The sequence below is a fragment of the Macrotis lagotis genome, chromosome 4, assembly GCF_037893015.1.
Source record: "Macrotis lagotis isolate mMagLag1 chromosome 4, bilby.v1.9.chrom.fasta, whole genome shotgun sequence".
Classification (NCBI taxonomy): Eukaryota; Metazoa; Chordata; class Mammalia; order Peramelemorphia; family Peramelidae; genus Macrotis; species Macrotis lagotis.
The window spans coordinates 162944024-162956077 of record NC_133661.1 but is presented as its reverse complement, the minus strand read 5'-3'; the positions used below and the strand labels follow the sequence as shown (position 1 = coordinate 162956077).

Below are 12054 nucleotides of genomic sequence, written 5' to 3'. Positions count from 1 at the left end.
TGGGAGATGCCGCAAATACCCCACCAAAACCAAAAAAGCCTTCTATCACTCTGGCATCATAAGGAAACTAATATCCTGTTTATGGAATGACTATGGATAGAGACCTTGACGATGGCTCATATCAAGTCTGCCTCTGGCTTTAATTGCTTTTCCTATGTCAGTACACACAAAAAAGAAATACTGACAAGAGCCTAACTGCAAACTAATATAGGGAATCTTGACTGGATATGCCTTTTAAGGTTAGCAGAACATCATAGAACAAGTTATTAGGAAATTAGGAGACGAAGATTAGCTGTAGAGAGTCAGGAAATTGAATTAAATTTGTATTAACGCACACAGTAATATGTTTTTCTAAATATCTACCCAAGAGGACCTTTGAAGGGTGGAAAAACAGTACGTCAAAGACTAAATTAGACTCAGTGAACTGCTTAAAAGGAGACAGCAAAGCTTCACAAGAAAATGGGAAAATGCAAAGAAAGATAATTGAGATACTAGGAATATTTTATAACTATAGATTGTCTTACCCTGGTCATAACTATGATGAGACCATTGGAACTTTGCGTCATGGTGAGAAATTTAGCTAATTCTGAACACTACCTTCTTGCTGTTGTGCTTCTTCCTCTGTCTGACCTAGTTTCAGACCTCTGTTCTATGGAACAGTTATACTTTAGGAGCACTTCCTTACCCTTTAACATTTTTAAAATCTTGGTGCTATCCCAGAAAACCCCATTGAACCAGCCCATTTCTATTATTATCATTTGCCCCAGGTGCAAAAATTTCTAAATGTAGTTAAGGTTCTGGGGTTCTGGATAATATTAAACCAATAGTTGTTAGTACTTAGGTTCTCTGACATGGTATTTTTTGTAGGTGGTTTTAGAGGCTCTTAATTTCTTGGTTTAATTAATTATGTATCCAGATGTATGAGCTAATTAATGACATACCCAATTTCTTCTCTGGAATATAAACAAAGTCATTAAGCTCATGTCTGAGTTCATAAATGACCAAGAATGGGTTAAGCAGAGTTTGATAAGAAGTAAGACTAATAAGATTGGGAAGCAAAACAAAGATTTGCTCATGGGAAAGCAGTATGGAAGTATGAATAGTGAGTAGCCAGGAAGGCTGTTCCTAATGGTACAAAGATTGAACAGTTTTGCAAACCCAAGTCAAAGGAACTCTGATTGTGTTTGATTGTGATCTCAATAGTCATAGCAAGATAAAAAGACTCTAGGCTAGGGGTGGCTAGGTGGTGCAGTGGATAGAGCACAGGCCCTGGAGTCAGGAGGACCTGAGTTCAAATTTGACCTCAGACACTTAATAATTACCTAGCTGTGTGGCCTTGGGCAAGCCACTTTAACCCCATTGCCTTGCAAAAAAAAAACTTAAAAAAAAGACTCTAGGCTACTGCAGGAAGACCTTTTGACTTTGCCCCTCTTCTTCATCACTTGCATTCTTGAGCTACTTTTTTTGAAATTATATATATATATATATATATGTATATATAGCTATATTTTATATTAGTAGAGTTAAAATGATTCTAATCTTATTAAGGAAAATGAAGAGAGCTTTATGTCTTACTGAGTCAAAGCATTTGTTGAGATCAACAAATTTGAAATAGATTAGAATATGATATTAGTATTTTTCTGTTAGTTGTTGGGGGGGTGAACTTGATATATTTTTTAATGAAATTTGGCTTGTTTCCTGCTGGTATGGAGACTTATGACCTCCCCAATATGATTAACTATCAAGCTGTTTATGCCTTAAAATATATGAAATAAAAGAGTCATTGACATCTTTTGGCTTTTTTCCTCATTACAAGTCTGGTCTTTCATTGCTTTCTCTTTCTCTCTGTCAGAATATACTTGTTGATGATATGTTAGTTTTTGACCAGCACTGTCTCTAGGCAAAATTGTGAGATAGATGATGCATCTTTTGCATCTTCTTACAGAGGCCAAATGCACTCATTTGTTTACATTTGTTTCCAGTTGCTCAGAACTCTCCCTCACCTATGGAACCTCACCATTTCCTGAAAGCATCCCATATTGGAACATCCTGATTATTGTATTTACCAGGCTTGTGTCCCAGGTCTTAATGGATTTGCTGGATGGCTAACTGGCTAGCTAATTTGACAAACCGATTGAAGTTAAAGTGGTAATGAGTAATTATGGTTTTATGTGTTAGTCTTCTTATATGATGTATATAATTATATTTTAATAAAGCCCATTCTCTGTTGCAACATAAAGGAATAATACCAATGGTATGAATTTGCAGATATTGTGTCAAGACCAAAATCATTCCTCAAAGGCAACCAGTGTCTGACAATGGTTACAAACTGAATTGGCCCTACTGTGATAAAGTCAGGACTAGAAACTGAATTTCTTGACCATTGAATACAGAAACTAAATATTTTTTCCATTAGATTACATTTTTCTGTGACCCCACAAAACCAGCTGCTGAAGGAACTAGGAGTAGATCACAGGGTCATAAATTTAGAATTAGAAGGAACCTCACAGATAGATCATCAATCCTTTTATTCTGGAGATGAAAAACTCAGATTCAATGAATTTAAGTGATTTGTCTAGGGTCATAACGGAAACAACTAGTGGATCTGGAATTCAAATATAAGTCTTTTGACTTCAAACCCAGTACATTTCCAACCATTCCCCACTTTCTTAGAATCTAGTTTTTTTTAGAATCTCTTTTTTTTAGAGTTGTTACAATGATATGAGGTGTTATGTTAATTAGACCAGTATCCCCTAAGTCTTTTCATTTGTTTGCCATGAGATAATATCAGATCATCAAATAAGATAAAACTTGTAAAAAAAAGTACTTACAACAGAGCTTGGTCCATTGAGTAATATAAATGCTTATTCTTTTCCTCTTAATCTTGTCCCATCTCCAAGAAAACTCTTTAACATCCCAGCATATTTTTCTATATACTAATCCTTAAGGAACCCCATTCTAATAAGAGTCTTCTAATAAGATGTTCTTCTTCAAGAATGAAGGATAAAAATCAATCAATCATCAGCTCCCCTTGACAATGACATGCCATCTCACGTGCAATGTTCCCTGACATTAATAGGGATAATATCATCTAGTAGATGATAGTATCATATCAGTGGAGTAGTTAATCTTAAACAGATGCTCTTTTTATTCCTATCACATTCCTTGAGGTCACATGCTTTTTTGGGTCTTATGTGCTACTATGTTCCTTTAACTATGAAATTGGAATCATTTTCAACATGCAATATCAGTTTTTTTCCCAGAGGTGAGATATTAATGAATTTCTTTTTATATTTATTTTTATTAAAGATATTATTTGAGTTTTACAATTCCCCCCCATCTTACTTCCCTCCCCCCACCCCACCATGGAAAGCAATCTGTCAGTCTTTACTTTGTTTCCATGTGGTACCTTGATCCAAATTGGGTGTGATGAGAGAGAAATCATATCCTTAAAGAAGAAACATAAAGTATAAGAGGAAACAAGATCAGACAATAAGATATCTGTTTTTTTCTAAATTAAAGGGAATAGTCCTTGTACTTTGTTCAAACTCCACAGCTCCTTATCTGGATACAGATGGCACTCTCCTTTGCAGACAGCCCAAAATTGTTCGCGATTGTTGCACTGATGGAATGAGCGAGTCCTTCAAGGTTGAACATCACCCCCATGTTGCTGTTAGGGTATACAGTGTTTTTCTGGTTCTGCTCATCTCCCTCAGCATTAGTTCATGCAAATCCCTCAGGCTTCCCTGAAATCCCATCCCTCCTGGTTTCTAATAGAACAATAGTGTTCCATGACATACATACATATACCACAGTTTGCTAAGTTATTCCCCAATTGAAGGACATTTATTTGATTTCCAATTCTTTGCCACCACAAACAGGGCTGCTATAAATATTTTTGTACAAGTAATGTTTTTACCCTTCTTCATCATCTTTTCCTTCCCAATTCTAATTCCTTCAATTTCTTTTTCTTCTCTAATTGCTGAAGCTAATATTTCTAATATGATATTGAATAGTAGTGGTAATAATGGGCATCCTTGTTTCACCCCTGATCTTATTGGGAATGCCTCTAGCCTCTCCCCATTGAATATAATGCTTGTTGATGCTTTCAGATAGATACTGCTTATTATTCTAAGGAACAGTCCATTTGTTCCTACATTCTCTAGTGTTTTTAGTAGGATTGGGTGCTGTATTTTATCAAAAGCTTTTTCAGTATCTATTGATATGATCATATAATTTCTGATAGGTTTGTTGTTGATATAATTAAGTATACTAACAGCTTTCCTAATATTGAACCAACCCTGCATTCCTGGAATAAATCCTACTTGATCATAATGTATTATCCTAGTGATAACTTGTTGTAATCATTTTGCTAAGATTTTATGTAAGATTTTTGAATCTATATTCATCAGGGAAATAGGTCTATAATTTTCTTTCTCTGTTTTAACTCTTCCTGGTTTAGGTAACAGCACCATATTGGTTTCATAGAAAGAGAGGAAGAGTTCCATCTTTCCCTATTTTTCCAAAGAGTTTATATAGAATTAGAACCAATTGTTCCTTAAATGTTTGGTAGAATTCACTTGTGAATCCATCAGGCCTTGGAGATTTTTTCTTAGGGAGTTCAATGATGGCTTGTTGAATTTCTTTTTCTTGATATAGGGTTGTTTAGGTATTCAATCTCTTCTTCATTTAACCTGGGCAACTTATATTTTTGTAAATATTCATCCATTTCACTTAGATTATCAAATTTATTAGCATAGAGTTGGGCAAAATAATTTCAAATTATTACTTTAATTTCCTCCTCATTTGGTGGTGAGTTCACCTTTTTCATTTATAATACTAGCAATTTGGTTTTCTTGTTTTTTTTTTAATCAAATTGACCAGAGGTTTATCAATTTTATTGTTTTTTTCATAATACCAACTTTTGGTTTTATTTATTAATTCAATAGTTTTTTTGCTTTCAATTTTATTAATTTCTCCTTTAATTTTTAGAATTTCAAATTTGGTATTCAATTGGGGATTTTTGATTTGTTCTTTCTCTAATTTTTTTAGTTGCATGTTTAGTTCATTGATTTCCTATTTCTCCAATTTATTCATGTAAGCATTTAGAGCTATAATATATCCCCTGAGGGTCATTTTCAATGAATCCCATAGGTTTTAGTATGTTGTTTCATTATTATCATTATCTAGTATAAAATGGTTAATTCTTTCTATAATTTGTCTTTTGGTCCACTCATTTTTTAAAATGAGGTTATTCAGTTTCCAATTTGTTCTGGGTCCATATCACCTTGGCCCAGTATTGCATATGACTTTTATTGCATTGTGATCTGAGAAAGATGTATTCACTATTTCTGCCTTTCTACAGTTGATCATTAGGTTTTTATGTGCTAATACATGGTCAATTTTTGTATAAGTTCCATGTACTGCAGAGAAAAAGGTACATTCCTTTCTATCCCTGTTCAGTTTCCTCCATAAGTCTACCATATCTAATTTTTCTAACAATCTATTTACTTCCTTAACTTCTTTCTTGTTTATTTTATGATTTGATTTATCTAGATCTGAGAGTGGGAGGTTGAGGTCTCCCACTAGTAGAGTTTTGCTGTCTATGTCTTTCTGTAGTTCTTTCAGTTTCTCCTCTAAGAATTTGGGTGCTGTCCCACTGGGTGCATATATATTCAATATTGAAATAACTTTATTGTCTATGGTACCTTTTAGGAAGATAAAGTTTCCTTCCTTATCTCTTTTAACGCTATCTAATTTTGCTGCTGCTTTGTCTGAGATAAGGATTGCTACCCCTGCTTTTTTTACTTCAGCTGAAGCAAAATATATTTTGCTCCAACCTTTTACCTTTACTCTATATGTATCTCTCTGCTTCAAATGAGTTTCTTGTAAGCAGCATATTGTAGGATTCTGGTTTTTAATCCACTCTGCTATTTGCTTACATTTTAAGGGAGAGTTCATCCCATTCACATTCAAGGTTATGATTACTAATTCTTTATTGCCCTTTGTGCTATCTTCTCTTTGTTTGTATTTTTCCCCTTCCCCCTCTTATCCATATTCCCCAGTATTTTGTTTCTGAATACCACCCCCTTCAGTGTGTTTGCCCTCCTATATCACCCCTCCCCTTTCTTTCCCCTTTCCCTTTTTCCCTTTTCCCTTCCCCTTCCTTTTGTTATTCCCCCCTCACTCCCCTTCCCTTTCTCCATCCCCCTCCCCTTTTCCCCTTTTAATACTTGAAAGGTTAGATGCTTTATAAATTAACTGAGTATGTGTAGGCTGACTTAAGCCAAATCTGATAAGAATAAGATTCAGGTGTTTCTCATCTGCTCCTTACTTCTCTATTACCATAGGCTTTTTTGTACCTCTTAGTGTAATGAGATTTACCCCATTCAATCCCCTCCCTCCTCCCATCTCTTTCCTGTCCCCCTTTTTAAAGAGGTAGTGTTTTTCAGATCATTCTATCTAAGTCATAGAAAATTCTGAATGTCTGTCACTTCCAGTTTAGTATATTCTATCGAATAGAGTTATAATTCTTGAGAGTTATTAGAGTCTCTCTCCCAAAGGGGGTTAAATCCAGTTACATCTCTTTAGATAGCAGTCTCATAGATAGATCATGAATGTCCATCATTTCTGGCTAAGTATATTTTCTTTGTTAGAGTTACAATTCTCAAGATTTATGAGAATCTTTTTCCCCATGCTGGGATATAGCCAGTTTCAACTTACTGGATAGCAGGTTTTTTTTTCATTTTACCCCCCCCCCCCTTTTTTTTAAACTTTTCATGTGTCTCTTGAACCTCCTGTTTGATGTCCAAAATTTCTATTTAGCTCTGTTCTTTTCATCAGGAATTTTTGGAATTCTTCCATTTCGTTAAATGTCCATCTTTTTCCCTGGAAGAGAAATCTCAGCTTTGCAGGAAAGTAGATTCTTGGCTGCATTCCAAGCTCCCTTGCTGTTCGAAATATTTCATTCAAGGCCCTTCAATCCCTTAACGTTGATGCAGGCAGGTCCTGAGTGATCCTTACTGTGGCTCCTTGATATTTAAATTGTTTCTTTCTAGCTGCTTGTAGGATTTTCTCTTTTATCTGATAGTTCTGGAATTTGGCCACAACATTCCTTGGTGTTTTCATTTTAGATCTTTTTCTGGAGGGGATCTATGTATTCTTTCTTTTTTTTTTTAAATTTATTTTTATTAAAGATATTATTTGAGTTTTACATTTTCCCCCCAATCTTGCTTACCTCCCCCTCCCCCCCCACAGAAAGCACTCTGTCAGTCTTTACTTTGTTTCCATGTTGTACCTTGTTCCAAATTGGGTGTGATGAGAGAGAAATCATATCTTTAAAGAGAAGAGAAGTCTAAGAGGTAACAAGATTAGACAATAAGATGTTTTTTCCCCCTAAATTAAAGGGTATAGTCCTTGCACTTTGTTCAAACTCCACAGCTCCTTATCTGGATACAGATAGTACTCTCCTTTGCAGACAGCCCAAAATTGTTCCCGATTGTTGCACTGATGGAATGAGCAAGTCCTTCAAGGTTGAACATCACTCCCATGTTGCTGTTAGGGTGCACAGTGTTTTTCTGGTTCTGCTCATTTCACTCAGCATCAGTTCATGCAAATCCCTCCACACTTCCCTGAAATCCCATCCCTCCTGGTTTCTAATAGAACAATAGTGTTCCATGACATACATATACCACAGTTTGCTAAGCCATTCCCCAATTGAAGGATATTTACTTGATTTCCAATTCTTTGCCACCACAAACAGGGCTGCTATAAATATTTTTGTACAAGTGAAGTTTTTACCCTTTTTCCTCATCTCTTCAGGGTATAGACCCAGTAGTGGTATTGCTGGGTTAAAGGTTATGCACATTTTTGTTGCCCTTTGGGCATAGTTCCAAATAGCTCTCCAGAAGGGTTGGATGAGTTCACAGCTCCACCAACAGAGTAATAGTGTCCCAGATTTCCCACATCCCTTCCAACAATGATCATTATCCTTCCTGGTCATACTGGCCAATTTGAGAGGTGTGAGGTGGTACCTCAGAGAAGCTTTAATTTGCATTTCTCTAATAATTAATTATTTAGAGCATTTTTTCATATGGCTATGGATTACTTTGATCTCCTCATCTGTAAATTGCCTTTGCATATCCTTTGACCATTTGTCAATCGGGGAATGGCTTTTTGTTTTAAAAATATGCCTCAGTTCTCTGTATATTTTAGAAATGAGTCCTTTGTCAGAATTGTTAGTTGTAAAGATTGTTTCCCAATTTACTACATTTCTTTTGATCTTGGTTACATTGGTTTTATTTGTGCAAAAGCTTTTTAATTTAATGTAATTGAAATCATCTAATTGGTTTTTGGTGATGTTCTCCAACTCTTCCTTGGTCAGAAACTGTTCCCCTTTCCATAGATCTGACAGGTAGGAAGGATAGACATAGACTGGGAAAGGGATGTTTTCTGTAAGCTAGACCTAGAAAACAAGTTTTTGATCTTTGATTTTTTCTTCTTGTCTTTTGTAGGGGAGTCATCATCATCACTATCTATGGTGTGCATTGTGCTTGAGACAATGGCTGAGGCAGTGTCAGAAGGTTCTTCATGCCGTTTCCCTTTGATTTTGTCTTTCAATTTCCCAAATGCATTACGGGACTTATCCTTCACGGACAGGTCAAACATTCTGTCAATCATATTGTTTCTCATAAACTGGATGTCTGCTTCAATAGCTCCTCGCTCTTTCTCCTTCTTCCCTGGCTTTGATTTCAGAATATACCACTGGGTTTTCCGCTGGCCCTGGTCGCGATGCAGCTCCTGATGTTCCACTTCGGTGTGGCCCAGGAACTTGTTGAGGCCAAGCAGGGCGCGGGGCAGCACGGTCAGCTGAAAGTTGGTGGCGTTCCTCCCGCCACACTGGCCCAGGCAATGCTCTGACACCGAGGTTGTGTACTTCTCCTTGCCCACCTGGATCAGCGTGTATGCGTTGCTGGTGCCGCGGGGGCCCTTGGCGAGCAGCCCCTGGGCCTGCAGCACCGTCACCTGCACGTGCATTGGGGACCACTCGACCCCCAGCCCCCGGCCCCTGGACGACAGGGACATGGTGCCACCACTGGGGGGCTCCCGCCGCCTCCACCTCCGGGAGTCTGCTATGTATTCTTTCAATAACTACTTTGCCCTCCAATTCCATGATATCAGGGCAGTTTTCTATCACTAGATCCTGTAATATTAAGTCCAGGCTTTTTTCTCTTCAGTGTTTTCAGGAAGTCCTATAATTTTCAGGTTGCCCCTCCTCGATCTATGCGCAAGGTCAGTGGTTTTGTTGATGAGGTATTTTACGTTTTCTTCTATTTTTTTTCTATTTTTTGATTTTGTTTAACTGACTCTTGCTGTCTCATGGAGTCATTAGTTTCTGTAGACTTCATTCTTTTTTTTGGGAGAGGAATTTTCTTCATTAACCTTTTGCAACTCCTTTTCCGATTGGTCAATTCTAGTTTTGAAAGAGCTTTCCATTTGACCAATTGAGGTTTTGAGAGAATTATTTTCTTTTTGCATTTGCCCAATTGAGGATCTGAGAGAATTATTCTCATTTTGTAATTGTCCAATTGAGGATCTGAGAGATTTATTCTCCTCTTGTATTTTTCCAATTGTACTTTCTAAGGATTTGTTTTCTTGTTGCAAGGTATTAATTGTCTCTCCCAAATTTTTAAGCTCCTTTCTTATTTCTTCAAGGAAGTCTTTCTGTGCTGAAGACCAGATTGTATTCTCCTCAGAGGTTCTAGGTGTTTCTGAGTTAGGGTCTTTCCCTTCCAAGAATTTTTCTATGGATCCACCTTTCTGCTGACCCTTCTTCATTTTGCTAAGACCTTGAGTTGGGGAGGGGCTGGTTCACAGGGGCTTGGGATTGCTAAAGGCTTTACTCACTGAGTGCAATTTCTCTGGATGGCCAGTAGGAGGTGTTGGTTGCTTTCTCTGGAGTGTCTGTGACCTTGATTGAGACCTTCTCCCTTAGCTTGAAGGGAGGAGTTGGAGCTATTGAATTCTTTTGCCTTCAATCAATGGTGCTCTTTACCATGGCCTGAGGTCATTCCTCAGCTGGGCTGGTTCTTCTGCTCACATACCTGGGCCTGAGGCAGAAGTAGTTTGCATTTGTTCATTAGGGAAGAGGTCTGAGCTTTAATGGGACTCTGAGTTCCTCAGACCAGAGGAGCCCAGGGATGGTGTCTGCAGCTCTCCTGTACCAGAACTCTCCCCCCAGCCCTGTCCGCAAGCTCCTGGGGGACAGCACCAACACCAGCGCCTCTGCTCCCCAGCTGACCCAAGCCCCTGTCATCCAGCCCCACCACTGATCCAGCAGGTCCAGCTTTCTGGCCCTCAGACTACCAGCTCCAATTCAGCTGCTAATCTTGTTGATCCAGGGCTGATCCTCCCTTTGAGCCTAGACTCACCCACCTGAATTCATCCAGTGCTGCTGGGGGAGACAAATCCTGAGGTAGGTGCTCTTTCTCCTGGCTTTTCTTTCTGGGTTTTGTGGGTCAGATTTCTTTTATTTAGATATTTTTTTTTGCAAGGCAAATAGGGTTAAGTGGCTTGCCCAAGGCCACACAGCTAGGTAATTATTAAGTGTCTGAGACCGGATTTGAACCTAGGTACTCCTGACTCCAGGGCCGGTGCTTTATCCACTACGCCACCTAGCCATCCCTTTTATTTATTTAGATATTTTTTTTTGGATTTCTTTTAAGAGGTTTGTTTCATATGATAGATCTGGAAAGATCAGGAGACTTTAGAACTGTGCCTGTCTTCTCTGCCATCTTGACCGGAATGATATTAATGAATTTCATCCAAATTTTGGCATTATTTCATACAATCACTTCTTATTGTGACAGAGTTGCATTTTCCCCTTAAATTTTTTTTTCTTTAAAGCAATAGGGTCAAGTGACTTGCCCAAGGTTATAGCTATGTAATTATTAACTGTCTGAGTCTGGATTTGAATTCAGGTCCTCCTGACTCCAGGGCCAGTGCTCTATCCACTGTACCACCTAGCTGCCCTCCACTATACCATCTAGCTGCCCAAATTTGTCCCTTTTTTACAGTCACATTTCTTCTTCATAAAAAAGACAGGATGAGATAGAGAATTCATTTCTATTCAAACCTTAGAAGTAGTTAAAGACAAGATTAGACCATAATAATGCCCTTAAGAAGACATTTAGTTATTCCCTTGGCCTGTTGGCACACTTGGAACTGTTTTATTTTTTCTATTTGTATCTTCAGTGCATGTAACAGAGTAAACATTTAATCAATGTTTTTTCATTCATTCATTTAAAATGGGGGTAATTAATCAATGAGAACCCAATTCTTGAAGCTGGATCAGACATTCTTCCTGTTTTCAATCCAACATGTTGAATTCCTGAAGTTGGTTTTAGCTGTGATGTCTCAAGTCCTTACTGTGTCACGACAAAAACTTTCCAGTTGGCTTCAGAGTTGGGAGAACTGATGATTTAGGAAGCAAAGAGCCAGGACTGAGTTCACATCCAAGAGGATCTATGTACCCAATCTTGATCACTTTTGCATTTTCCTTTCTGGTAGTGATTGAGCTAAGAACTCAATTCTGCCACTGGTTGGGGAGAAATATTGGCTGCCTGATCTCTCACCTGGGCACTGTGTATCCTTTTTTATTTTTGAATGTCATTTCATTTTATTTTGACACAGGTGGATGGACAATTCATAGAAGTTGTTTATCAGTATTAATACTGCATATGGCCAATGAACTGGACCCATAACTTAAATGAATAAAAAAAGAATGAATTAGATCATTTTTGGAAAATTACAAACTTCTTTTAATGGTACAAAATTCCACTTTGAAGCAATATGGCTTCCTTTTTTATTATATAAATATAAATATTTTGTTTTCCAATTATTTATAATAGTTGCTACCTATCATTTTTTGGTAAGTTTTGAATTTTACACATTTCCCCCCACCTTTTCTTTGCTCCCCCCACCCACAGAAGGCAGTCTGATAATCTATACATTGTTTCCATGCTATACATTGATCAAAATTGAATATGTGAGAGA

At 37.5% G+C, this 12054-nt stretch overlaps 1 protein-coding gene across 1 annotated transcript in view; it reads left to right on the top strand.

The window, feature by feature from the left end:
* The window catches only part of FAM81A (family with sequence similarity 81 member A), a 118257-nt gene extending 109564 nt beyond the window's left edge, over nucleotides 1-8693 (top strand). Inside the window, exon 10 of the transcript XR_012478044.1 lies at nucleotides 8514-8693. The gene's annotated coding sequence lies outside the window, so the exon portion shown is untranslated. The remainder of the gene's footprint in view (nucleotides 1-8513) is intronic.
* The last annotated feature ends 3361 nt before the right edge of the window (nucleotides 8694-12054 follow it).